Below are 27,095 nucleotides of genomic sequence, written 5' to 3'. Positions count from 1 at the left end.
TTTACCTTAACTGTCGTACGTTACCAACGGTATGTTTTTTTTAAGTCACTTTCGTTACTAACAGGAGACATGATTAGGAGTTCACAGCCGGCCGCTTTTCGACATTCGCATTGGCAACACGTCTTCCCCTTTAAAAAAATTAACCCCTCCCAAACCATGGTAACTCCGTTCTCGAAACGGACACCATATAAGTTATTTACATCGAGTTACCTAGCGAGGATTGCGGTACTATCGCTGTAGAAATAGGGGACTGTTAAAAGCGGGATGGTTTGGAAAAAACGAGTTTTTGTGTTGCTGATGCCGGGGCGCGTACTACGCGGCAACCACGGTCAATTCGTAGTGCCATATCTCATGACACTTCTCTACAGCTGTTCTGGTAAGCGTGCAGGAGGAAACTCCGTATGATCAAGATCTTACTTTTTCTAATTATCGATTAAGCACGGTTCCATGTTGCCACTTATTTAAAAAAAGACCCAGAGAAAACCGAAGATAAATTATCGCCTTGGCGAACTAGTTAGAAACAGCGTAAAAGAAAATATTTAAAAATAAACAAATTTTATTAGAAAGACTCAAATACCCCGTTAATGAAAAAAAAGAGGGTGAGAGGAAGAGATCAGCCACCGGCACGCCGTGTTCCCTGGTGGTCTCCCTCCCTCCCAAGAAATGACCCCACTCGACGCGGCTTACCGTCGTTGATGGGTCGAGAACCAATGTATTCTGCGTGATATTACCGTTGACGGCTGAAAACGCTCGATGGCCGTCGATCTTTTTGTTTGAAATCAAGAAGTTACCTTCTTTGGTCAGACGTGATGGTTATACACGCTGTCATCTCCAACCACGAGCAATCTGCTTAAACATAATTATGAAATTTGTGAATGCTCAATCTCACTCTTTTTCTTTTTCAACCACCAAAGCCCCCTTTGCCGGTTATCGCTTCTCGGCCTTTTGGCTAAGATCAAAGTGTAGTATCTGTTCTTATCAGCTTAATATCTGATACGGGTCCCATCGGGGCCCAAGATATTAAACTTATTTTTGGACGGCGGCGGAGAGGTCGGAGCTTGCTCCACCTCCGCCACGGGTTGGCCTGGTATTGCAGTTCTTCCAGGATCGGCCCACCTCGCTCAATGAATCTAAAATCAAACACCATATATATATATATATATATATATATATATTCCTGACGTCATAAGAGGGAAAGTCGTCATTGGCTAGTAGATCATTTTGAAGATTCGGACGGATTTGTTTTGTAATTTTTTACCTTAACTGTCGTACGTTACCAACGGTATGTTTTTTTTAAGTCACTTTCGTTACTAACAGGAGACATGATTAGGAGTTCACAGCCGGCCGCTTTTCGACATTCGCATTGGCAACACGTCTTCCCCTTTAAAAAAATTAACCCCTCCCAAACCATGGTAACTCCGTTCTCGAAACGGACACCATATAAGTTATTTACATCGAGTTACCTAGCGAGGATTGCGGTACTATCGCTGTAGAAATAGGGGACTGTTAAAAGCGGGATGGTTTGGAAAAAACGAGTTTTTGTGTTGCTGATGCCGGGGCGCGTACTACGCGGCAACCACGGTCAATTCGTAGTGCCATATCTCATGACACTTCTCTACAGCTGTTCTGGTAAGCGTGCAGGAGGAAACTCCGTATGATCAAGATCTTACTTTTTCTAATTATCGATTAAGCACGGTTCCATGTTGCCACTTATTTAAAAAAAGACCCAGAGAAAACCGAAGATAAATTATCGCCTTGGCGAACTAGTTAGAAACAGCGTAAAAGAAAATATTTAAAAATAAACAAATTTTATTAGAAAGACTCAAATACCCCGTTAATGAAAAAAAAGAGGGTGAGAGGAAGAGATCAGCCACCGGCACGCCGTGTTCCCTGGTGGTCTCCCTCCCTCCCAAGAAATGACCCCACTCGACGCGGCTTACCGTCGTTGATGGGTCGAGAACCAATGTATTCTGCGTGATATTACCGTTGACGGCTGAAAACGCTCGATGGCCGTCGATCTTTTTGTTTGAAATCAAGAAGTTACCTTCTTTGGTCAGACGTGATGGTTATACACGCTGTCATCTCCAACCACGAGCAATCTGCTTAAACATAATTATGAAATTTGTGAATGCTCAATCTCACTCTTTTTCTTTTTCAACCACCAAAGCCCCCTTTGCCGGTTATCGCTTCTCGGCCTTTTGGCTAAGATCAAAGTGTAGTATCTGTTCTTATTGTGTTTTTATTGTCACAAAGACACGCATCAGGTTCGGGATTGCCCGAAAAAGAAGAAAAAGGCTCGCCAACCTCCAGAGTCCAACGGAGAAATTACGCCACCAGCCAAGCACCCGGAATCCAATGAGACCACCGTAGAAGACAACCTAAAAGGAAAAAATTTAAGTAAAAAAACAGTACTTACCCAGGCAGACGAATCCAAGACCTCCAACGAAAGTTTTTACTTGACGACACCTTCTCCAAAGACCGTTGATCCTCCCGCCAAAATCTGTTCCTTCGCCGACGCACTGAAATCACCACCACAGCAAGATGACCTAGAACCCGAACCTGAATACGAATCTGACACCAACGAACATGACAGCCCAACAACCAGACCAAGATTCGATCCATTAGATTGGAACTATAACGAAGTGCCAGGCCTTAACCTACTAAGGAAAAACGAACTTCAAGCCCTCCTCGAAAAAATCAATGCCAGAGCCCCCACACGTTCAATCAGCCTAACCCGGACAGCAGAAGACCTCGTCGTAAGAATAACCGAACTCCTGAAAAACTATCCCAAAAGAAGACGTAGTAGAACTCCAGAAAAAGAAATTAAAAAAGGAAAAATATGATTTAAATTCAATTTTTAAAAGTTTTAACATAGTTCTTAGCTCGACTTTTATACAATGATCCCTTTTAAACGATTGTTCGCGCTAATTTAATTAATTAAACCGTGAACAAATATATAACGAATGTAAAAATGTAAAAATGTAAAATCAAACGAAGCTTTTAATAAACAATTAAAAGTATCTGTTCTTATCAGCTTAATATCTGATACGGGTCCCATCGGGGCCCAAGATATTAAACTTATTTTTGGACGGCGGCGGAGAGGTCGGAGCTTGCTCCACCTCCGCCACGGGTTGGCCTGGTATTGCAGTTCTTCCAGGATCGGCCCACCTCGCTCAATGAATCTAAAATCAAACACCATATATATATATATATATATATATATTCCTGACGTCATAAGAGGGAAAGTCGTCATTGGCTAGTAGATCATTTTGAAGATTCGGACGGATTTGTTTTGTAATTTTTTACCTTAACTGTCGTACGTTACCAACGGTATGTTTTTTTTAAGTCACTTTCGTTACTAACAGGAGACATGATTAGGAGTTCACAGCCGGCCGCTTTTCGACATTCGCATTGGCAACACGTCTTCCCCTTTAAAAAAATTAACCCCTCCCAAACCATGGTAACTCCGTTCTCGAAACGGACACCATATAAGTTATTTACATCGAGTTACCTAGCGAGGATTGCGGTACTATCGCTGTAGAAATAGGGGACTGTTAAAAGCGGGATGGTTTGGAAAAAACGAGTTTTTGTGTTGCTGATGCCGGGGCGCGTACTACGCGGCAACCACGGTCAATTCGTAGTGCCATATCTCATGACACTTCTCTACAGCTGTTCTGGTAAGCGTGCAGGAGGAAACTCCGTATGATCAAGATCTTACTTTTTCTAATTATCGATTAAGCACGGTTCCATGTTGCCACTTATTTAAAAAAAGACCCAGAGAAAACCGAAGATAAATTATCGCCTTGGCGAACTAGTTAGAAACAGCGTAAAAGAAAATATTTAAAAATAAACAAATTTTATTAGAAAGACTCAAATACCCCGTTAATGAAAAAAAAGAGGGTGAGAGGAAGAGATCAGCCACCGGCACGCCGTGTTCCCTGGTGGTCTCCCTCCCTCCCAAGAAATGACCCCACTCGACGCGGCTTACCGTCGTTGATGGGTCGAGAACCAATGTATTCTGCGTGATATTACCGTTGACGGCTGAAAACGCTCGATGGCCGTCGATCTTTTTGTTTGAAATCAAGAAGTTACCTTCTTTGGTCAGACGTGATGGTTATACACGCTGTCATCTCCAACCACGAGCAATCTGCTTAAACATAATTATGAAATTTGTGAATGCTCAATCTCACTCTTTTTCTTTTTCAACCACCAAAGCCCCCTTTGCCGGTTATCGCTTCTCGGCCTTTTGGCTAAGATCAAAGTGTAGTATCTGTTCTTATCAGCTTAATATCTGATACGGGTCCCATCGGGGCCCAAGATATTAAACTTATTTTTGGACGGCGGCGGAGAGGTCGGAGCTTGCTCCACCTCCGCCACGGGTTGGCCTGGTATTGCAGTTCTTCCAGGATCGGCCCACCTCGCTCAATGAATCTAAAATCAAACACCATATATATATATATATATATATATATATATATATTCCTGACGTCATAAGAGGGAAAGTCGTCATTGGCTAGTAGATCATTTTGAAGATTCGGACGGATTTGTTTTGTAATTTTTTACCTTAACTGTCGTACGTTACCAACGGTATGTTTTTTTTAAGTCACTTTCGTTACTAACAGGAGACATGATTAGGAGTTCACAGCCGGCCGCTTTTCGACATTCGCATTGGCAACACGTCTTCCCCTTTAAAAAAATTAACCCCTCCCAAACCATGGTAACTCCGTTCTCGAAACGGACACCATATAAGTTATTTACATCGAGTTACCTAGCGAGGATTGCGGTACTATCGCTGTAGAAATAGGGGACTGTTAAAAGCGGGATGGTTTGGAAAAAACGAGTTTTTGTGTTGCTGATGCCGGGGCGCGTACTACGCGGCAACCACGGTCAATTCGTAGTGCCATATCTCATGACACTTCTCTACAGCTGTTCTGGTAAGCGTGCAGGAGGAAACTCCGTATGATCAAGATCTTACTTTTTCTAATTATCGATTAAGCACGGTTCCATGTTGCCACTTATTTAAAAAAAGACCCAGAGAAAACCGAAGATAAATTATCGCCTTGGCGAACTAGTTAGAAACAGCGTAAAAGAAAATATTTAAAAATAAACAAATTTTATTAGAAAGACTCAAATACCCCGTTAATGAAAAAAAAGAGGGTGAGAGGAAGAGATCAGCCACCGGCACGCCGTGTTCCCTGGTGGTCTCCCTCCCTCCCAAGAAATGACCCCACTCGACGCGGCTTACCGTCGTTGATGGGTCGAGAACCAATGTATTCTGCGTGATATTACCGTTGACGGCTGAAAACGCTCGATGGCCGTCGATCTTTTTGTTTGAAATCAAGAAGTTACCTTCTTTGGTCAGACGTGATGGTTATACACGCTGTCATCTCCAACCACGAGCAATCTGCTTAAACATAATTATGAAATTTGTGAATGCTCAATCTCACTCTTTTTCTTTTTCAACCACCAAAGCCCCCTTTGCCGGTTATCGCTTCTCGGCCTTTTGGCTAAGATCAAAGTGTAGTATCTGTTCTTATCAGCTTAATATCTGATACGGGTCCCATCGGGGCCCAAGATATTAAACTTATTTTTGGACGGCGGCGGAGAGGTCGGAGCTTGCTCCACCTCCGCCACGGGTTGCCCTGGTATTGCAGTTCTTCCAGGATCGGCCCACCTCGCTCAATGAATCTAAAATCAAACACCATATATATATATATATATATATATATTCCTGACGTCATAAGAGGGAAAGTCGTCATTGGCTAGTAGATCATTTTGAAGATTCGGACGGATTTGTTTTGTAATTTTTTACCTTAACTGTCGTACGTTACCAACGGTATGTTTTTTTTAAGTCACTTTCGTTACTAACAGGAGACATGATTAGGAGTTCACAGCCGGCCGCTTTTCGACATTCGCATTGGCAACACGTCTTCCCCTTTAAAAAAATTAACCCCTCCCAAACCATGGTAACTCCGTTCTCGAAACGGACACCATATAAGTTATTTACATCGAGTTACCTAGCGAGGATTGCGGTACTATCGCTGTAGAAATAGGGGACTGTTAAAAGCGGGATGGTTTGGAAAAAACGAGTTTTTGTGTTGCTGATGCCGGGGCGCGTACTACGCGGCAACCACGGTCAATTCGTAGTGCCATATCTCATGACACTTCTCTACAGCTGTTCTGGTAAGCGTGCAGGAGGAAACTCCGTATGATCAAGATCTTACTTTTTCTAATTATCGATTAAGCACGGTTCCATGTTGCCACTTATTTAAAAAAAGACCCAGAGAAAACCGAAGATAAATTATCGCCTTGGCGAACTAGTTAGAAACAGCGTAAAAGAAAATATTTAAAAATAAACAAATTTTATTAGAAAGACTCAAATACCCCGTTAATGAAAAAAAAGAGGGTGAGAGGAAGAGATCAGCCACCGGCACGCCGTGTTCCCTGGTGGTCTCCCTCCCTCCCAAGAAATGACCCCACTCGACGCGGCTTACCGTCGTTGATGGGTCGAGAACCAATGTATTCTGCGTGATATTACCGTTGACGGCTGAAAACGCTCGATGGCCGTCGATCTTTTTGTTTGAAATCAAGAAGTTACCTTCTTTGGTCAGACGTGATGGTTATACACGCTGTCATCTCCAACCACGAGCAATCTGCTTAAACATAATTATGAAATTTGTGAATGCTCAATCTCACTCTTTTTCTTTTTCAACCACCAAAGCCCCCTTTGCCGGTTATCGCTTCTCGGCCTTTTGGCTAAGATCAAAGTGTAGTATCTGTTCTTATCCGCGGAGAGAGCAGACGTGCGTCCGCATCGCTCCGTCGACGCGGTTTTTTTTCTCTCTCGTCTCGCGCGTTGCTGCCTTTTTCAAGGCGGCGGCCGTGATTCCCGTTTTCGTTGCCCGGCGCTAAGCCTAGTTCCGCGAAGTTGTGAAATAATTTGTGTTTGCCCCGTTTTTATGGTCGCTTTCTAGGCGCGTTTTAAGGTAACTTTTAACCCCTTTGGGGGAGTTGTTTCTTTCGGCGTTTGTCAGCAATGGCAGCGTTGGTTAAAGCGCGTACCGCGCGTTTAGTTTCTGATGAAAGTGTAAGTTATTTGGATGTAGCCGAGGCCGTCTACAACCAAGCAGGTCCGGCAGCTTTCGAAACCCTGCAACCGCTCGGAAAGGGAATCTTCGTGATCGTGTTCGTCTCTCAAGTTCTCTATGACAAGTTTATGGAAAGCAACTGTTTATCTATAAAAGGTAAAGATTACGAATTACAAGGGATCGACTCCAATTCTCGTTGGATAACGATCAAAAACTTACCTCCGTGGATCCAGGCAGATACGGTGTGCACGGCACTGAAGGAATATGGTGATGTCGAAAAACACGAGTTTGAAACTCACCAGAACGTCCCCATTCTGAAAGGCGTCCGCAACGGCAATCGCAAAATAAAAATTAAAATGACGAAAGCAGTGCCGAACCTATGGAGGTTTAATAGAGGGCAATACTTGGTGACTTATTCCGGGGTTGTTCAATTGTGTTTCGGGTGTAAAAAGCCCGGACACAATCGAGCAAACTGCCCGGATAAAAAGACCAAGATGGCGAAGAAGTCAGAGAAGGAGAATGAGATTTCAACGAAGGCTAAGGAAGATGCCGTAGATACGACGGCCACGACGGCGGAGGAAGTCCCAGCCTCGCTGGTTATCGGTGAGATGATGCCTGTTGCTGAATACCCGGGGATTTCCTTCCCCCCTCTAGGAGCTTCTTCCAGCGGCGAGGATGCCGCCCTAGCGCTCTTCGATGCGATTTTTGACAGTTCCACAGCCAAAACGGGATTTCAACAAGTTGACGCGTCACCGCAGGTTTCATACACCAAGGCCCTGCTGAGTCCGTCCAGAAACCACCTACCGAACCCACCAGTCCCGATTTCAAATAGATATACGCCACTGAAGCGCCAAAAACAGGTTTCTCCTGGCAATGCGCAAGTATTGTCACCGAAGAAAGTACGTCAGGATAGTGACAGCCATTCTGACGGTGAGATTACATTTTAATGACTTTAAATTTTCTAGTTAAGCCCCACGTAATTTTTTCACATTTTAAGTGTTCGTCCCCCACGTAACTAATTTTTTATCTGTAATGTCTTGCCAATTTAACTGTAGTCATTCCATTCCAAGCCAATTTAACTGTAGTAACTTTTCTTTAGCCATATTAATTGTAGTACTGTTAGTATTAATAATTTTATAATGTCTCTTAACCTAATTATCGCTACTCTCAACGTAAATGGTTTGAAAAACGTAGTAAAACAGCGCGAAATCGCCGCTTTATTTTTATCGGGGAACTTGGACATTTTAATGATTCAAGAGACTCATTGGCGTGAAACGGACAATTGGAAATACATCCGTCAACAATTTCCAGATGTGTATATTTTGTACAGTAGTGCACAGTCGTCCTGCTCGACTGGCACTGCGATTTTAATTAAACGAAAATATCAAAACTCGATACGAGGTCTTCGGACTGATAACGAGGGTAGACTTATTAGCTTAAACTTAGAAATTAACAATTTTACATTTAGATTAATGTCAATTTACGCGCCGTGCGTTCCTAAAACCCGGCGTTTGTTTTTCAATAATTTGTATAACTATTTAGATGGTCATTACGATCACTTAATTATAGGTGGTGATTTTAATTGTGTCCTAAACCCGGATCTTGATAGAATCGGTGTAGGGGTTCACAACGATCCCAGTGTTATTGAACTTTCTCGTAATATTACTGACTTAAACTTAATTGACGTTTGGCGCTCGCGTCATCCGACTTCCAAAGAATTTACGTGGCACTCGAACGGTATACACTCGCGCTTGGACACGATTTACATCTCGAACAGTGACGTTTTAACTATTTCTAAAGCCAAAATTATCCCAGTGGGGAGTTTAGCTTCAAAAGTATCTGACCATGACATGGTTACGTTGCTCCTGGCGATCGGGGACAAACGTCCGCGGGGTTCGGGTGTGTGGAAAGTTAATCCGGCCGTACTAGTCGATAACGATCCTTTGAGGGTCCGTCTAACGCGGATCATTGAAAAAGTTGAGTCGGTTGCCGATTGGGAACACTCCAAATTGCAACTCAAAGTTGCGCTGGTCAAGGAGAGCAAGACCCGCGCAGCTGAAAAACGCCAACGCGCCGCATTTCTTCGCTGGGCCTTACAAAAAGTAAGCCGAGTGAAAAACCCGAATTTAGAGACTATTGCCGCCGTAGAAGACGTAAAATCTCTTCTTCAAGACGAGTACCGTCGACAATACGAGGAGCGTATGGACCGCGACATGGCCTCCACGCTCGAGGGCGAAGAAACTTTCTCCGCCGCTTTCTATCGGAATTATAGGAAGAAGCGCAAACACGTTGACATCACAGCTGCTACGGGTCCTACGGGACGAACAACTGACAGGAAAGAAATTCAAGATATATTCGTGAATTTTTACGCGTCTCTTTACGATGCCGACCAACCTACCGGAGATTTTTTGAACTCGGGGGCTGTCAAGCTTCCGACCTTAAGTGAAGAAGACAGAGACTCTTTGACGTCCCCGATTACTGAAGCGGAACTTACCAACGCTCTAGGACAAATGAAATGCGGTAAAGCCCCAGGACCAGATGGCCTAACAGTAGAGCTTTACAAATTCGTTTGGGGAAGCCTGAAACCTATTCTGGTTAAGGTTCTCAACACCATGCTAGAGAACGAGGAGATGTCGCCGGCTTTTAACAGTGGAGTAGTAACGCTCCTCTGCAAAGATGAGACTACCAAAGACAATCCATCTTCTTGGCGGTCCATCACCCTCTTGAATTTGGACCGGAAGCTCTTGGCCAAAGTGCTAGAAATCCGAATCTCAAGTATCGCGGCACCCTTGATAGGTCACGGTCAAACGTGCGGAGTCAAAGGTCGCCAGTCACTATTCAACATGGTCTTACTCAGAGACATTCTCGCTAACTGCTCGGATCGCTGCCAAGCTGGTCTCCTCTTGTCAACGGACTTTGAGAAGGCGTTCGATCGGGTCAACCATGGTTTCCTCTTCAACGTCCTATCGCAGTTCGGATTCGGGCATCGTTTCGTCTCGTGGATCCAGCTGCTGTACTCTGAAAATAAAAGTAAATTATTATTAAATAATGAACTTACCTCGTCTTTCAGTATCCATCGTGGTGTCAGACAGGGCTGCCCTCTTTCGCCGGTCTTGTTTTGCCTCGCGTTGGAACCGCTCCTTCGAAGTGTGGTACAATCCCCGATCATTCGTGGCCTTCACTGTCCCGGAAAACCTTACGAGCAGTCGCGAATCACGTACGCGGCTCACATGGACGATGTAAACTTTTTACTGGAAGATAACGCCTCCGTTGCGGAAGTCCTACGTCTGTTGAACGATTATGGCAAAGAATCCGGAAGTAAACTGAACCTCGGCAAATCGATGATTGCGCCCGTAGGTTCTGGGCGCCGAGTAGAACTATCGCGTGATATCCCGTTGCGTTTTTCGGATGATCCGATCAAAATTCTAGGAATTCGCTTCCGGAATGATGGCGTTTCTCCGGATTCGACGCGAGGTTTCATAGAGAAATTCACCGACTCCTTCGAGGAATGGGAAAATTTTCAGATTTCGATGCGTGCCAAAGTGCAACTTATTAAACAAGTCGCTTTGCCACGTCTGACGTACGGCGTACCACTGCTGTCGTTCTCCAAGGAAGAAATACAGTTGGTCACGAAGAAAATGTTCGCCTTCATCTGGGATGGCAATTACGAAACTGTCGCGCGGGCGACAATGTATCTGACAACGAAAGAAGGGGGTCTTGCGGTACCAGAGGTAAACTCACTCCTCAACGCTCTTGAAATGTCAAGATATACGGCCTGCCTAAATAGCAAAGACCATTCAGTGAGGGATTCTATTATTTTCAACCTCTCATCAACAAGTAAAACCATTCTAGAAATTCCGTGGGACGCATCGAGGCTACACGCGGGTAATGTGCACCCACAATACGTTAAATTTACAGAACTAGCGTCGAAAGTAAAAAAGATCGACCCTGATGTCGACCTTCTATCAAAGTCCAACAAGTTTTTCGCAGAGGTTCTTCGCGAAAAAACTACCCCTCGTATTTGCGAGCTACAACCCTCCATTAACTGGGGAGTTGCGTTCAATAGGTCATCGGCGAAGTGTTTGGAAGGCCGACGCAGAGACCTCCTTTTCAAGATCGTGCACAACGCGTTACCTACAAGAGATATCCTGTTTACCCGACACATGGCGACTACGCGTCACTGCGCGTATTGTGGAGCCATCGAAACCCAAGTCCATATTTTCTACGAATGTGACAACGCCAAATTAATTCGAAACCACGTTCGACGTTTCCTAGGAGCTCGTTTCCTTTCATGGATGACGATGCTTTATTTGACCCCTCTTCCGGTCCCGAAAGAATGTATTTATTCGACCACCGTACTACTTGCGGAAGTGCTTTTCCAGTTATGGAAAGGCAGAAATCGTGCGGTCTTTGATAACAAAAAAGAATCGGCTTCGATAATTATCGCTCGGGTTCGCCACAATATTCTATATCGCGCGCGACTCGATCACCGACGCTTTTCGGAAGGGGTGTTCAAAGATCGCTGGTGTGCTGACCCATGTCCAGTGATCCAACTCGAAAACGATAAATTAAAGTTGATGCTCTAGAAACTGTTAATTCCTAAAAGAACATAAATCAGTCATTGTACAAACACACAATATCAAAGGAAATATCAAACACTAGTCACAACCTTGTCTACAACGAGAATGTTACTTCACCAGTTCCGAAATTTAAGGACCCACAGTACGAAATAACCGCTGTAATGGCCAATTAGTTGAAACTTAACTGTGATACCCGTAAATAAACGTACGAACAACGAAACTATACGTTCATCCATTATAATGTCTCCTTACCTTTAATGCCGCTAAACTCTAGACTCAAAAAAACCTGAAAAGAAATATAAAACAATAACTAAATAAGTGAACTTACCTTTAAAATTAACGACAACTTAATTTTATATCCGAAACGTTTAAAAATAAACACAAAACGAGTACGAAAACAAACGTACAAAAATTCTATTGGAAAAATGTATACTTACCCTTTAAAAGGAACCTCTTTATAGTCAACGAGAACGTAAACGGATCATATGATCTGACATAATTGTTTGAACAATTTGTAACTTTTTACACTTTGTAAATTCAGTATTTATAATAAAATAATTTAGTATCTGTTCTTATCAGCTTAATATCTGATACGGGTCCCATCGGGGCCCAAGATATTAAACTTATTTTTGGACGGCGGCGGAGAGGTCGGAGCTTGCTCCACCTCCGCCACGGGTTGGCCTGGTATTGCAGTTCTTCCAGGATCGGCCCACCTCGCTCAATGAATCTAAAATCAAACACCATATATATATATATATATATATATATTCCTGACGTCATAAGAGGGAAAGTCGTCATTGGCTAGTAGATCATTTTGAAGATTCGGACGGATTTGTTTTGTAATTTTTTACCTTAACTGTCGTACGTTACCAACGGTATGTTTTTTTTAAGTCACTTTCGTTACTAACAGGAGACATGATTAGGAGTTCACAGCCGGCCGCTTTTCGACATTCGCATTGGCAACACGTCTTCCCCTTTAAAAAAATTAACCCCTCCCAAACCATGGTAACTCCGTTCTCGAAACGGACACCATATAAGTTATTTACATCGAGTTACCTAGCGAGGATTGCGGTACTATCGCTGTAGAAATAGGGGACTGTTAAAAGCGGGATGGTTTGGAAAAAACGAGTTTTTGTGTTGCTGATGCCGGGGCGCGTACTACGCGGCAACCACGGTCAATTCGTAGTGCCATATCTCATGACACTTCTCTACAGCTGTTCTGGTAAGCGTGCAGGAGGAAACTCCGTATGATCAAGATCTTACTTTTTCTAATTATCGATTAAGCACGGTTCCATGTTGCCACTTATTTAAAAAAAGACCCAGAGAAAACCGAAGATAAATTATCGCCTTGGCGAACTAGTTAGAAACAGCGTAAAAGAAAATATTTAAAAATAAACAAATTTTATTAGAAAGACTCAAATACCCCGTTAATGAAAAAAAAGAGGGTGAGAGGAAGAGATCAGCCACCGGCACGCCGTGTTCCCTGGTGGTCTCCCTCCCTCCCAAGAAATGACCCCACTCGACGCGGCTTACCGTCGTTGATGGGTCGAGAACCAATGTATTCTGCGTGATATTACCGTTGACGGCTGAAAACGCTCGATGGCCGTCGATCTTTTTGTTTGAAATCAAGAAGTTACCTTCTTTGGTCAGACGTGATGGTTATACACGCTGTCATCTCCAACCACGAGCAATCTGCTTAAACATAATTATGAAATTTGTGAATGCTCAATCTCACTCTTTTTCTTTTTCAACCACCAAAGCCCCCTTTGCCGGTTATCGCTTCTCGGCCTTTTGGCTAAGATCAAAGTGTAGTATCTGTTCTTATCAGCTTAATATCTGATACGGGTCCCATCGGGGCCCAAGATATTAAACTTATTTTTGGACGGCGGCGGAGAGGTCGGAGCTTGCTCCACCTCCGCCACGGGTTGGCCTGGTATTGCAGTTCTTCCAGGATCGGCCCACCTCGCTCAATGAATCTAAAATCAAACACCATATATATATATATATATATATATATTCCTGACGTCATAAGAGGGAAAGTCGTCATTGGCTAGTAGATCATTTTGAAGATTCGGACGGATTTGTTTTGTAATTTTTTACCTTAACTGTCGTACGTTACCAACGGTATGTTTTTTTTAAGTCACTTTCGTTACTAACAGGAGACATGATTAGGAGTTCACAGCCGGCCGCTTTTCGACATTCGCATTGGCAACACGTCTTCCCCTTTAAAAAAATTAACCCCTCCCAAACCATGGTAACTCCGTTCTCGAAACGGACACCATATAAGTTATTTACATCGAGTTACCTAGCGAGGATTGCGGTACTATCGCTGTAGAAATAGGGGACTGTTAAAAGCGGGATGGTTTGGAAAAAACGAGTTTTTGTGTTGCTGATGCCGGGGCGCGTACTACGCGGCAACCACGGTCAATTCGTAGTGCCATATCTCATGACACTTCTCTACAGCTGTTCTGGTAAGCGTGCAGGAGGAAACTCCGTATGATCAAGATCTTACTTTTTCTAATTATCGATTAAGCACGGTTCCATGTTGCCACTTATTTAAAAAAAGACCCAGAGAAAACCGAAGATAAATTATCGCCTTGGCGAACTAGTTAGAAACAGCGTAAAAGAAAATATTTAAAAATAAACAAATTTTATTAGAAAGACTCAAATACCCCGTTAATGAAAAAAAGAGGGTGAGAGGAAGAGATCAGCCACCGGCACGCCGTGTTCCCTGGTGGTCTCCCTCCCTCCCAAGAAATGACCCCACTCGACGCGGCTTACCGTCGTTGATGGGTCGAGAACCAATGTATTCTGCGTGATATTACCGTTGACGGCTGAAAACGCTCGATGGCCGTCGATCTTTTTGTTTGAAATCAAGAAGTTACCTTCTTTGGTCAGACGTGATGGTTATACACGCTGTCATCTCCAACCACGAGCAATCTGCTTAAACATAATTATGAAATTTGTGAATGCTCAATCTCACTCTTTTTCTTTTTCAACCACCAAAGCCCCCTTTGCCGGTTATCGCTTCTCGGCCTTTTGGCTAAGATCAAAGTGTAGTATCTGTTCTTATCAGCTTAATATCTGATACGGGTCCCATCGGGGCCCAAGATATTAAACTTATTTTTGGACGGCGGCGGAGAGGTCGGAGCTTGCTCCACCTCCGCCACGGGTTGGCCTGGTATTGCAGTTCTTCCAGGATCGGCCCACCTCGCTCAATGAATCTAAAATCAAACACCATATATATATATATATATATATATATTCCTGACGTCATAAGAGGGAAAGTCGTCATTGGCTAGTAGATCATTTTGAAGATTCGGACGGATTTGTTTTGTAATTTTTTACCTTAACTGTCGTACGTTACCAACGGTATGTTTTTTTTAAGTCACTTTCGTTACTAACAGGAGACATGATTAGGAGTTCACAGCCGGCCGCTTTTCGACATTCGCATTGGCAACACGTCTTCCCCTTTAAAAAAATTAACCCCTCCCAAACCATGGTAACTCCGTTCTCGAAACGGACACCATATAAGTTATTTACATCGAGTTACCTAGCGAGGATTGCGGTACTATCGCTGTAGAAATAGGGGACTGTTAAAAGCGGGATGGTTGGAAAAAACGAGTTTTTGTGTTGCTGATGCCGGGGCGCGTACTACGCGGCAACCACGGTCAATTCGTAGTGCCATATCTCATGACACTTCTCTACAGCTGTTCTGGTAAGCGTGCAGGAGGAAACTCCGTATGATCAAGATCTTACTTTTTCTAATTATCGATTAAGCACGGTTCCATGTTGCCACTTATTTAAAAAAAGACCCAGAGAAAACCGAAGATAAATTATCGCCTTGGCGAACTAGTTAGAAACAGCGTAAAAGAAAATATTTAAAAATAAACAAATTTTATTAGAAAGACTCAAATACCCCGTTAATGAAAAAAAAGAGGGTGAGAGGAAGAGATCAGCCACCGGCACGCCGTGTTCCCTGGTGGTCTCCCTCCCTCCCAAGAAATGACCCCACTCGACGCGGCTTACCGTCGTTGATGGGTCGAGAACCAATGTATTCTGCGTGATATTACCGTTGACGGCTGAAAACGCTCGATGGCCGTCGATCTTTTTGTTTGAAATCAAGAAGTTACCTTCTTTGGTCAGACGTGATGGTTATACACGCTGTCATCTCCAACCACGAGCAATCTGCTTAAACATAATTATGAAATTTGTGAATGCTCAATCTCACTCTTTTTCTTTTTCAACCACCAAAGCCCCCTTTGCCGGTTATCGCTTCTCGGCCTTTTGGCTAAGATCAAAGTGTAGTATCTGTTCTTATCAGCTTAATATCTGATACGGGTCCCATCGGGGCCCAAGATATTAAACTTATTTTTGGACGGCGGCGGAGAGGTCGGAGCTTGCTCCACCTCCGCCACGGGTTGGCCTGGTATTGCAGTTCTTCCAGGATCGGCCCACCTCGCTCAATGAATCTAAAATCAAACACCATATATATATATATATATATATATATATATATATATTCCTGACGTCATAAGAGGGAAAGTCGTCATTGGCTAGTAGATCATTTTGAAGATTCGGACGGATTTGTTTTGTAATTTTTTACCTTAACTGTCGTACGTTACCAACGGTATGTTTTTTTTAAGTCACTTTCGTTACTAACAGGAGACATGATTAGGAGTTCACAGCCGGCCGCTTTTCGACATTCGCATTGGCAACACGTCTTCCCCTTTAAAAAAATTAACCCCTCCCAAACCATGGTAACTCCGTTCTCGAAACGGACACCATATAAGTTATTTACATCGAGTTACCTAGCGAGGATTGCGGTACTATCGCTGTAGAAATAGGGGACTGTTAAAAGCGGGATGGTTTGGAAAAAACGAGTTTTTGTGTTGCTGATGCCGGGGCGCGTACTACGCGGCAACCACGGTCAATTCGTAGTGCCATATCTCATGACACTTCTCTACAGCTGTTCTGGTAAGCGTGCAGGAGGAAACTCCGTATGATCAAGATCTTACTTTTTCTAATTATCGATTAAGCACGGTTCCATGTTGCCACTTATTTAAAAAAAGACCCAGAGAAAACCGAAGATAAATTATCGCCTTGGCGAACTAGTTAGAAACAGCGTAAAAGAAAATATTTAAAAATAAACAAATTTTATTAGAAAGACTCAAATACCCCGTTAATGAAAAAAAAGAGGGTGAGAGGAAGAGATCAGCCACCGGCACGCCGTGTTCCCTGGTGGTCTCCCTCCCTCCCAAGAAATGACCCCACTCGACGCGGCTTACCGTCGTTGATGGGTCGAGAACCAATGTATTCTGCGTGATATTACCGTTGACGGCTGAAAACGCTCGATGGCCGTCGATCTTTTTGTTTGAAATCAAGAAGTTACCTTCTTTGGTCAGACGTGATGGTTATACACGCTGTCATCTCCAACCACGAGCAATCTGCTTAAACATAATTATGAAATTTGTGAATGCTCAATCTCACTCTTTTTCTTTTTCAACCACCAAAGCCCCCTTTGCCGGTTATCGCTTCTCGGCCTTTTGGCTAAGATCAAAGTGTAGTATCTGTTCTTATCAGCTTAATATCTGATACGGGTCCCATCGGGGCCCAAGATATTAAACTTATTTTTGGACGGCGGCGGAGAGGTCGGAGCTTGCTCCACCTCCGCCACGGGTTGGCCTGGTATTGCAGTTCTTCCAGGATCGGCCCACCTCGCTCAATGAATCTAAAATCAAACACCATATATATATATATATATATATATATATATATATATATTCCTGACGTCATAAGAGGGAAAGTCGTCATTGGCTAGTAGATCATTTTGAAGATTCGGACGGATTTGTTTTGTAATTTTTTACCTTAACTGTCGTACGTTACCAACGGTATGTTTTTTTTAAGTCACTTTCGTTACTAACAGGAGACATGATTAGGAGTTCACAGCCGGCCGCTTTTCGACATTCGCATTGGCAACACGTCTTCCCCTTTAAAAAAATTAACCCCTCCCAAACCATGGTAACTCCGTTCTCGAAACGGACACCATATAAGTTATTTACATCGAGTTACCTAGCGAGGATTGCGGTACTATCGCTGTAGAAATAGGGGACTGTTAAAAGCGGGATGGTTTGGAAAAAACGAGTTTTTGTGTTGCTGATGCCGGGGCGCGTACTACGCGGCAACCACGGTCAATTCGTAGTGCCATATCTCATGACACTTCTCTACAGCTGTTCTGGTAAGCGTGCAGGAGGAAACTCCGTATGATCAAGATCTTACTTTTTCTAATTATCGATTAAGCACGGTTCCATGTTGCCACTTATTTAAAAAAAGACCCAGAGAAAACCGAAGATAAATTATCGCCTTGGCGAACTAGTTAGAAACAGCGTAAAAGAAAATATTTAAAAATAAACAAATTTTATTAGAAAGACTCAAATACCCCGTTAATGAAAAAAAAGAGGGTGAGAGGAAGAGATCAGCCACCGGCACGCCGTGTTCCCTGGTGGTCTCCCTCCCTCCCAAGAAATGACCCCACTCGACGCGGCTTACCGTCGTTGATGGGTCGAGAACCAATGTATTCTGCGTGATATTACCGTTGACGGCTGAAAACGCTCGATGGCCGTCGATCTTTTTGTTTGAAATCAAGAAGTTACCTTCTTTGGTCAGACGTGATGGTTATACACGCTGTCATCTCCAACCACGAGCAATCTGCTTAAACATAATTATGAAATTTGTGAATGCTCAATCTCACTCTTTTTCTTTTTCAACCACCAAAGCCCCCTTTGCCGGTTATCGCTTCTCGGCCTTTTGGCTAAGATCAAAGTGTAGTATCTGTTTGCTCCTTTTTTCAAAGCCAAAGGCCGGGAATCGTATGTACCTGTAAAAGGGTAGTATACTCACCTGTCCTGCTGATCCAGTGCCATAGTTCCAGTCCTGCTGATCCAGTGCCATAGTTCCAGTCCTGCTGATCCAGTGCCATAGTTCCAGTCCTGCTGATCCAGTGCCATAGTTCCAGTCCTGCTGATCCAGTGCCATATTTCCAATCCAGTTGTTCCAGAAATCCGCAGTCTTGGATCCACTACTCCAGGGATCGCCGCCTGGCGATTCCAATCACCACGCCGCAATCCTGACGTCAAAGCCAGCCACCATGCTTCCTGCGACATCGACGGCTGTTAATCAGCTAGCTCCTGCTCCAGCCTCTGCACTCAAGGCTACCACAGCCCGTATTAAATTCGACGGCGTCGGCGTGGAAGATTTAGCGCAAGCTCTTTTCGACCACGTCGGCCTGAAGAAAATCACCGTCTTTCAAATGGTATCGAAGTCCGAAGCTCTGATCACTTTCCGAGATACTGCAAGCTATCAGAAAGCCGTCGATAGTGGCATCATCGTCGACAACAAGCAGCTAGATATCACTGGGGTGGCAGATCCTGTCTCCTACATAACAGTAAGAGATGCACCGAGCTGGTGGGATTTAGCTGTCTTCAAAAATGCCTTGAAAGCCTGCTGTGACGTCATCTCGGAAGTCTGGGAGACCTACCAGACAGGGGCTCTGAAAGATCTATACACGGGAACTCGACGCCTGCAAGTCAAAGTCAAGGGGCCAATCCCGAACCTGATGACCATCAATGGACATCAAATCCAGATCACCTATAGGGGAGTCCAGAGAATGTGTTTTTACTGTCACAAAGACACGCATCAGGTTCGGGATTGCCCGAAAAAGATGAAAAAGGCTCGCCAGCCTCCAGAGTCTAACGGAGTAATTAGCCCACCAGCCAAGCACCCGGAATCCAGCGAGACCACCGTACAAGACAACCTAAAAGAAAAATATACAAGTAAAAAAAAAGTACTTACCCAGGCAGATGAATCCAAGACCTCCAACGAAAGTTTTTACTTGACGACACCTTCTCCAAAGACCGTAGATCCTCCAGCCAAAATCTGTTCCTTCGCCGACGCCTTGAAATCACCACCACACCACGATGACCTAGAACCCGAACCTGAAGACGAATCTGACACCAACGAACATGACAGCCCCACAACCAGACCAAGATTCGATCCATTAGACTGGAATTATAACGAGGTGCCAGGCCTTAACCTACTGAAGAAAAACGAACTACAAGCCCTCCTCGAAAAAATCAATTCCAGAGCCCCCACACGTTCAATCAGCCTAACCCGGACAGCAGAAGACCTCGTCATAAGAATTACCGAACTCCTGAAAAACTATCCCAAAAGAAGACGTAGTGGAACTCCTGAAAAAGAAATTAAAAAAGGAAAAAATATGTTTTAAATTTAGTTTTTAAAATTTTAACATAGTTCTCTTCTCGAATTTTATACAATGATCCTTTTTAAACGATTGTTCGCGCTAATTTAATTAATTAAAACCGCGAACAAATATATAACAAATGAAAAATGTAAATATGTAAAAAACGACAATCTTTTAATAAACAATTAAAAGTATCTGTTCTTATCAGCTTAATATCTGATACGGGTCCCATCGGGGCCCAAGATATTAAACTTATTTTTGGACGGCGGCGGAGAGGTCGGAGCTTGCTCCACCTCCGCCACGGGTTGGCCTGGTATTGCAGTTCTTCCAGGATCGGCCCACCTCGCTCAATGAATCTAAAATCAAACACCATATATATATATATATATATATATATATATATATATATATTCCTGACGTCATAAGAGGGAAAGTCGTCATTGGCTAGTAGATCATTTTGAAGATTCGGACGGATTTGTTTTGTAATTTTTTACCTTAACTGTCGTACGTTACCAACGGTATGTTTTTTTTAAGTCACTTTCGTTACTAACAGGAGACATGATTAGGAGTTCACAGCCGGCCGCTTTTCGACATTCGCATTGGCAACACGTCTTCCCCTTTAAAAAAATTAACCCCTCCCAAACCATGGTAACTCCGTTCTCGAAACGGACACCATATAAGTTATTTACATCGAGTTACCTAGCGAGGATTGCGGTACTATCGCTGTAGAAATAGGGGACTGTTAAAAGCGGGATGGTTTGGAAAAAACGAGTTTTTGTGTTGCTGATGCCGGGGCGCGTACTACGCGGCAACCACGGTCAATTCGTAGTGCCATATCTCATGACACTTCTCTACAGCTGTTCTGGTAAGCGTGCAGGAGGAAACTCCGTATGATCAAGATCTTACTTTTTCTAATTATCGATTAAGCACGGTTCCATGTTGCCACTTATTTAAAAAAAGACCCAGAGAAAACCGAAGATAAATTATCGCCTTGGCGAACTAGTTAGAAACAGCGTAAAAGAAAATATTTAAAAATAAACAAATTTTATTAGAAAGACTCAAATACCCCGTTAATGAAAAAAAAGAGGGTGAGAGGAAGAGATCAGCCACCGGCACGCCGTGTTCCCTGGTGGTCTCCCTCCCTCCCAAGAAATGACCCCACTCGACGCGGCTTACCGTCGTTGATGGGTCGAGAACCAATGTATTCTGCGTGATATTACCGTTGACGGCTGAAAACGCTCGATGGCCGTCGATCTTTTTGTTTGAAATCAAGAAGTTACCTTCTTTGGTCAGACGTGATGGTTATACACGCTGTCATCTCCAACCACGAGCAATCTGCTTAAACATAATTATGAAATTTGTGAATGCTCAATCTCACTCTTTTTCTTTTTCAACCACCAAAGCCCCCTTTGCCGGTTATCGCTTCTCGGCCTTTTGGCTAAGATCAAAGTGTAGTATCTGTTCTTATCAGCTTAATATCTGATACGGGTCCCATCGGGGCCCAAGATATTAAACTTATTTTTGGACGGCGGCGGAGAGGTCGGAGCTTGCTCCACCTCCGCCACGGGTTGGCCTGGTATTGCAGTTCTTCCAGGATCGGCCCACCTCGCTCAATGAATCTAAAATCAAACACCATATATATATATATATATATATATATATATATATTCCTGACGTCATAAGAGGGAAAGTCGTCATTGGCTAGTAGATCATTTTGAAGATTCGGACGGATTTGTTTTGTAATTTTTTACCTTAACTGTCGTACGTTACCAACGGTATGTTTTTTTTAAGTCACTTTCGTTACTAACAGGAGACATGATTAGGAGTTCACAGCCGGCCGCTTTTCGACATTCGCATTGGCAACACGTCTTCCCCTTTAAAAAAATTAACCCCTCCCAAACCATGGTAACTCCGTTCTCGAAACGGACACCATATAAGTTATTTACATCGAGTTACCTAGCGAGGATTGCGGTACTATCGCTGTAGAAATAGGGGACTGTTAAAAGCGGGATGGTTTGGAAAAAACGAGTTTTTGTGTTGCTGATGCCGGGGCGCGTACTACGCGGCAACCACGGTCAATTCGTAGTGCCATATCTCATGACACTTCTCTACAGCTGTTCTGGTAAGCGTGCAGGAGGAAACTCCGTATGATCAAGATCTTACTTTTTCTAATTATCGATTAAGCACGGTTCCATGTTGCCACTTATTTAAAAAAAGACCCAGAGAAAACCGAAGATAAATTATCGCCTTGGCGAACTAGTTAGAAACAGCGTAAAAGAAAATATTTAAAAATAAACAAATTTTATTAGAAAGACTCAAATACCCCGTTAATGAAAAAAAAGAGGGTGAGAGGAAGAGATCAGCCACCGGCACGCCGTGTTCCCTGGTGGTCTCCCTCCCTCCCAAGAAATGACCCCACTCGACGCGGCTTACCGTCGTTGATGGGTCGAGAACCAATGTATTCTGCGTGATATTACCGTTGACGGCTGAAAACGCTCGATGGCCGTCGATCTTTTTGTTTGAAATCAAGAAGTTACCTTCTTTGGTCAGACGTGATGGTTATACACGCTGTCATCTCCAACCACGAGCAATCTGCTTAAACATAATTATGAAATTTGTGAATGCTCAATCTCACTCTTTTTCTTTTTCAACCACCAAAGCCCCCTTTGCCGGTTATCGCTTCTCGGCCTTTTGGCTAAGATCAAAGTGTAGTATCTGTTTGCTCCTTTCTTCAAAGCCAAAGGCCGGGAATCGTATGTACCTGTAAAAGGGTAGTATACTCACCTGTCCTGCTGATCCAGTACCACAGTTCCAGTCCTGCTGATCCAGTGCCATAGTTCCAGTCCAGTTGTTCCAGCCGTCCGCAGTCTTGGATCCACTACTCCGGGGATCGCCGCCTGGCGGTTCCAGTCATCACGCCGCAATCCTGACGTCAAAGCCAGCCACCATGCTTCCTGAGACGTCGACGGCTGTTAATCAGCTAGCTCCTGTTCCAACTTCAGCTCCAGCTTCTGCACTCAAGGCTACCACAGCCCGTATAAAGTTCGACGGTGTCGGCGTTGAAGATTTGGCGCAAGCCCTTTTCGACCACGTCGGCCTGAAGAAAATTACCGTCTTTCAAATGGTATCGAAGTCCGAAGCTCTGATCACTTTTCGAGATACTGCAAGCTATCAGAGAGCCGTCGATAGTGGCATCATCGTCGACAACAAGCAGCTAGATATCACTGGGGTGGCAGATCCGGTCTCTTACATAACAGTAAGGGATGCACCGAGCTGGTGGGATTTAGCTGTCTTCAAAAACGCCTTGAAGTCCTGTTGTGACGTCATATCAGAAGTCTGGGAGACCTACCAGACAGGGGCTCTGAAAGATCTCTACACGGGAACTCGTCGCCTGCAAGTAAAAGTCAAGGGGCCAATCCCGAACCTGATGACCATAAATGGACATCAAATTCAAATCACCTATAGGGGAGTCCAGAGAATGTGTTTTTATTGTCACAAAGACACGCATCAGGTTCGGGATTGCCCGAAAAAGAAGAAAAAGGCTCGCCAACCTCCAGAGTCCAACGGAGAAATTACGCCACCAGCCAAGCACCCGGAATCCAATGAGACCACCGTAGAAGACAACCTAAAAGGAAAAAATTTAAGTAAAAAAACAGTACTTACCCAGGCAGACGAATCCAAGACCTCCAACGAAAGTTTTTACTTGACGACACCTTCTCCAAAGACCGTTGATCCTCCCGCCAAAATCTGTTCCTTCGCCGACGCACTGAAATCACCACCACAGCAAGATGACCTAGAACCCGAACCTGAATACGAATCTGACACCAACGAACATGACAGCCCAACAACCAGACCAAGATTCGATCCATTAGATTGGAACTATAACGAAGTGCCAGGCCTTAACCTACTAAGGAAAAACGAACTTCAAGCCCTCCTCGAAAAAATCAATGCCAGAGCCCCCACACGTTCAATCAGCCTAACCCGGACAGCAGAAGACCTCGTCGTAAGAATAACCGAACTCCTGAAAAACTATCCCAAAAGAAGACGTAGTAGAACTCCAGAAAAAGAAATTAAAAAAGGAAAAATATGATTTAAATTCAATTTTTAAAAGTTTTAACATAGTTCTTAGCTCGACTTTTATACAATGATCCCTTTTAAACGATTGTTCGCGCTAATTTAATTAATTAAACCGTGAACAAATATATAACGAATGTAAAAATGTAAAAATGTAAAATCAAACGAAGCTTTTAATAAACAATTAAAAGTATCTGTTCTTATCAGCTTAATATCTGATACGGGTCCCATCGGGGCCCAAGATATTAAACTTATTTTTGGACGGCGGCGGAGAGGTCGGAGCTTGCTCCACCTCCGCCACGGGTTGGCCTGGTATTGCAGTTCTTCCAGGATCGGCCCACCTCGCTCAATGAATCTAAAATCAAACACCATATATATATATATATATATATATATATATATATATTCCTGACGTCATAAGAGGGAAAGTCGTCATTGGCTAGTAGATCATTTTGAAGATTCGGACGGATTTGTTTTGTAATTTTTTACCTTAACTGTCGTACGTTACCAACGGTATGTTTTTTTTAAGTCACTTTCGTTACTAACAGGAGACATGATTAGGAGTTCACAGCCGGCCGCTTTTCGACATTCGCATTGGCAACACGTCTTCCCCTTTAAAAAAATTAACCCCTCCCAAACCATGGTAACTCCGTTCTCGAAACGGACACCATATAAGTTATTTACATCGAGTTACCTAGCGAGGATTGCGGTACTATCGCTGTAGAAATAGGGGACTGTTAAAAGCGGGATGGTTTGGAAAAAACGAGTTTTTGTGTTGCTGATGCCGGGGCGCGTACTACGCGGCAACCACGGTCAATTCGTAGTGCCATATCTCATGACACTTCTCTACAGCTGTTCTGGTAAGCGTGCAGGAGGAAACTCCGTATGATCAAGATCTTACTTTTTCTAATTATCGATTAAGCACGGTTCCATGTTGCCACTTATTTAAAAAAAGACCCAGAGAAAACCGAAGATAAATTATCGCCTTGGCGAACTAGTTAGAAACAGCGTAAAAGAAAATATTTAAAAATAAACAAATTTTATTAGAAAGACTCAAATACCCCGTTAATGAAAAAAAAGAGGGTGAGAGGAAGAGATCAGCCACCGGCACGCCGTGTTCCCTGGTGGTCTCCCTCCCTCCCAAGAAATGACCCCACTCGACGCGGCTTACCGTCGTTGATGGGTCGAGAACCAATGTATTCTGCGTGATATTACCGTTGACGGCTGAAAACGCTCGATGGCCGTCGATCTTTTTGTTTGAAATCAAGAAGTTACCTTCTTTGGTCAGACGTGATGGTTATACACGCTGTCATCTCCAACCACGAGCAATCTGCTTAAACATAATTATGAAATTTGTGAATGCTCAATCTCACTCTTTTTCTTTTTCAACCACCAAAGCCCCCTTTGCCGGTTATCGCTTCTCGGCCTTTTGGCTAAGATCAAAGTGTAGTATCTGTTCTTATCAGCTTAATATCTGATACGGGTCCCATCGGGGCCCAAGATATTAAACTTATTTTTGGACGGCGGCGGAGAGGTCGGAGCTTGCTCCACCTCCGCCACGGGTTGGCCTGGTATTGCAGTTCTTCCAGGATCGGCCCACCTCGCTCAATGAATCTAAAATCAAACACCATATATATATATATATTCCTGACGTCATAAGAGGGAAAGTCGTCATTGGCTAGTAGATCATTTTGAAGATTCGGACGGATTTGTTTTGTAATTTTTTACCTTAACTGTCGTACGTTACCAACGGTATGTTTTTTTTAAGTCACTTTCGTTACTAACAGGAGACATGATTAGGAGTTCACAGCCGGCCGCTTTTCGACATTCGCATTGGCAACACGTCTTCCCCTTTAAAAAAATTAACCCCTCCCAAACCATGGTAACTCCGTTCTCGAAACGGACACCATATAAGTTATTTACATCGAGTTACCTAGCGAGGATTGCGGTACTATCGCTGTAGAAATAGGGGACTGTTAAAAGCGGGATGGTTTGGAAAAAACGAGTTTTTGTGTTGCTGATGCCGGGGCGCGTACTACGCGGCAACCACGGTCAATTCGTAGTGCCATATCTCATGACACTTCTCTACAGCTGTTCTGGTAAGCGTGCAGGAGGAAACTCCGTATGATCAAGATCTTACTTTTTCTAATTATCGATTAAGCACGGTTCCATGTTGCCACTTATTTAAAAAAAGACCCAGAGAAAACCGAAGATAAATTATCGCCTTGGCGAACTAGTTAGAAACAGCGTAAAAGAAAATATTTAAAAATAAACAAATTTTATTAGAAAGACTCAAATACCCCGTTAATGAAAAAAAAGAGGGTGAGAGGAAGAGATCAGCCACCGGCACGCCGTGTTCCCTGGTGGTCTCCCTCCCTCCCAAGAAATGACCCCACTCGACGCGGCTTACCGTCGTTGATGGGTCGAGAACCAATGTATTCTGCGTGATATTACCGTTGACGGCTGAAAACGCTCGATGGCCGTCGATCTTTTTGTTTGAAATCAAGAAGTTACCTTCTTTGGTCAGACGTGATGGTTATACACGCTGTCATCTCCAACCACGAGCAATCTGCTTAAACATAATTATGAAATTTGTGAATGCTCAATCTCACTCTTTTTCTTTTTCAACCACCAAAGCCCCCTTTGCCGGTTATCGCTTCTCGGCCTTTTGGCTAAGATCAAAGTGTAGTATCTGTTCTTATCAGCTTAATATCTGATACGGGTCCCATCGGGGCCCAAGATATTAAACTTATTTTTGGACGGCGGCGGAGAGGTCGGAGCTTGCTCCACCTCCGCCACGGGTTGGCCTGGTATTGCAGTTCTTCCAGGATCGGCCCACCTCGCTCAATGAATCTAAAATCAAACACCATATATATATATATATATATATATATTCCTGACGTCATAAGAGGGAAAGTCGTCATTGGCTAGTAGATCATTTTGAAGATTCGGACGGATTTGTTTTGTAATTTTTTACCTTAACTGTCGTACGTTACCAACGGTATGTTTTTTTTAAGTCACTTTCGTTACTAACAGGAGACATGATTAGGAGTTCACAGCCGGCCGCTTTTCGACATTCGCATTGGCAACACG

General features: G+C 43.6%; 11 non-coding genes and 7 pseudogenes across 11 annotated transcripts; all 18 read left to right on the top strand.

Moving 5' to 3' along the window:
- The first annotated feature begins 929 nt into the window (after positions 1 to 929).
- On the top strand, positions 930 to 1,121 carry LOC149931454 (U2 spliceosomal RNA). Its single transcript, XR_016476312.1, has one exon. It is a non-coding gene; the product is annotated as a U2 spliceosomal RNA (small nuclear RNA).
- A 1,061-nt stretch (positions 1,122 to 2,182) lies between these two features.
- Positions 2,183 to 2,262, top strand: LOC149931453 (U2 spliceosomal RNA; annotated as a pseudogene).
- Positions 2,263 to 2,993: 731 nt separating this feature from the next.
- On the top strand, positions 2,994 to 3,173 carry LOC149931452 (U2 spliceosomal RNA; annotated as a pseudogene).
- A 1,057-nt stretch (positions 3,174 to 4,230) lies between these two features.
- LOC149931451 (U2 spliceosomal RNA) lies at positions 4,231 to 4,422 on the top strand. The gene has a single exon (XR_016476311.1). It is a non-coding gene; the product is annotated as a U2 spliceosomal RNA (small nuclear RNA).
- A 1,065-nt stretch (positions 4,423 to 5,487) lies between these two features.
- Positions 5,488 to 5,679, top strand: LOC149931450 (U2 spliceosomal RNA). Its single transcript, XR_016476156.1, has one exon. It is a non-coding gene; the product is annotated as a U2 spliceosomal RNA (small nuclear RNA).
- A 1,057-nt stretch (positions 5,680 to 6,736) lies between these two features.
- Positions 6,737 to 6,917, top strand: LOC149931449 (U2 spliceosomal RNA; annotated as a pseudogene).
- A 5,274-nt stretch (positions 6,918 to 12,191) lies between these two features.
- Positions 12,192 to 12,386, top strand: LOC149931448 (U2 spliceosomal RNA). Its single transcript, XR_016476502.1, has one exon. It is a non-coding gene; the product is annotated as a U2 spliceosomal RNA (small nuclear RNA).
- Positions 12,387 to 13,443: 1,057 nt separating this feature from the next.
- Positions 13,444 to 13,635, top strand: LOC149931447 (U2 spliceosomal RNA). Its single transcript, XR_016476310.1, has one exon. It is a non-coding gene; the product is annotated as a U2 spliceosomal RNA (small nuclear RNA).
- A 1,056-nt stretch (positions 13,636 to 14,691) lies between these two features.
- On the top strand, positions 14,692 to 14,883 carry LOC149931446 (U2 spliceosomal RNA). Its single transcript, XR_016476309.1, has one exon. It is a non-coding gene; the product is annotated as a U2 spliceosomal RNA (small nuclear RNA).
- A 1,056-nt stretch (positions 14,884 to 15,939) lies between these two features.
- On the top strand, positions 15,940 to 16,131 carry LOC149931445 (U2 spliceosomal RNA). The gene has a single exon (XR_016476308.1). It is a non-coding gene; the product is annotated as a U2 spliceosomal RNA (small nuclear RNA).
- Positions 16,132 to 17,198: 1,067 nt separating this feature from the next.
- On the top strand, positions 17,199 to 17,390 carry LOC149931444 (U2 spliceosomal RNA). Its single transcript, XR_016476307.1, has one exon. It is a non-coding gene; the product is annotated as a U2 spliceosomal RNA (small nuclear RNA).
- Positions 17,391 to 18,459: 1,069 nt separating this feature from the next.
- LOC149931443 (U2 spliceosomal RNA) lies at positions 18,460 to 18,541 on the top strand (annotated as a pseudogene).
- Positions 18,542 to 20,097: 1,556 nt separating this feature from the next.
- Positions 20,098 to 20,275, top strand: LOC149931442 (U2 spliceosomal RNA; annotated as a pseudogene).
- Positions 20,276 to 21,346: 1,071 nt separating this feature from the next.
- Positions 21,347 to 21,538, top strand: LOC149931441 (U2 spliceosomal RNA). The gene has a single exon (XR_016476306.1). It is a non-coding gene; the product is annotated as a U2 spliceosomal RNA (small nuclear RNA).
- Positions 21,539 to 22,603: 1,065 nt separating this feature from the next.
- LOC149931440 (U2 spliceosomal RNA) lies at positions 22,604 to 22,713 on the top strand (annotated as a pseudogene).
- A 1,455-nt stretch (positions 22,714 to 24,168) lies between these two features.
- LOC149931439 (U2 spliceosomal RNA) lies at positions 24,169 to 24,348 on the top strand (annotated as a pseudogene).
- Positions 24,349 to 25,415: 1,067 nt separating this feature from the next.
- On the top strand, positions 25,416 to 25,607 carry LOC149931438 (U2 spliceosomal RNA). The gene has a single exon (XR_016476305.1). It is a non-coding gene; the product is annotated as a U2 spliceosomal RNA (small nuclear RNA).
- A 1,047-nt stretch (positions 25,608 to 26,654) lies between these two features.
- Positions 26,655 to 26,846, top strand: LOC149931437 (U2 spliceosomal RNA). Its single transcript, XR_016476304.1, has one exon. It is a non-coding gene; the product is annotated as a U2 spliceosomal RNA (small nuclear RNA).
- The last annotated feature ends 249 nt before the right edge of the window (positions 26,847 to 27,095 follow it).

The sequence above is a fragment of the Leiobunum rupestre genome, chromosome 9, assembly GCF_980474605.1.
Source record: "Leiobunum rupestre chromosome 9, qqLeiRupe1.1.hap1, whole genome shotgun sequence".
NCBI classification, from domain to species: Eukaryota; Metazoa; Arthropoda; class Arachnida; order Opiliones; family Sclerosomatidae; genus Leiobunum; species Leiobunum rupestre.
The sequence above is the reverse complement of the archived record's forward strand: the minus strand, read 5'-3'. Positions and strand labels throughout refer to the sequence as shown.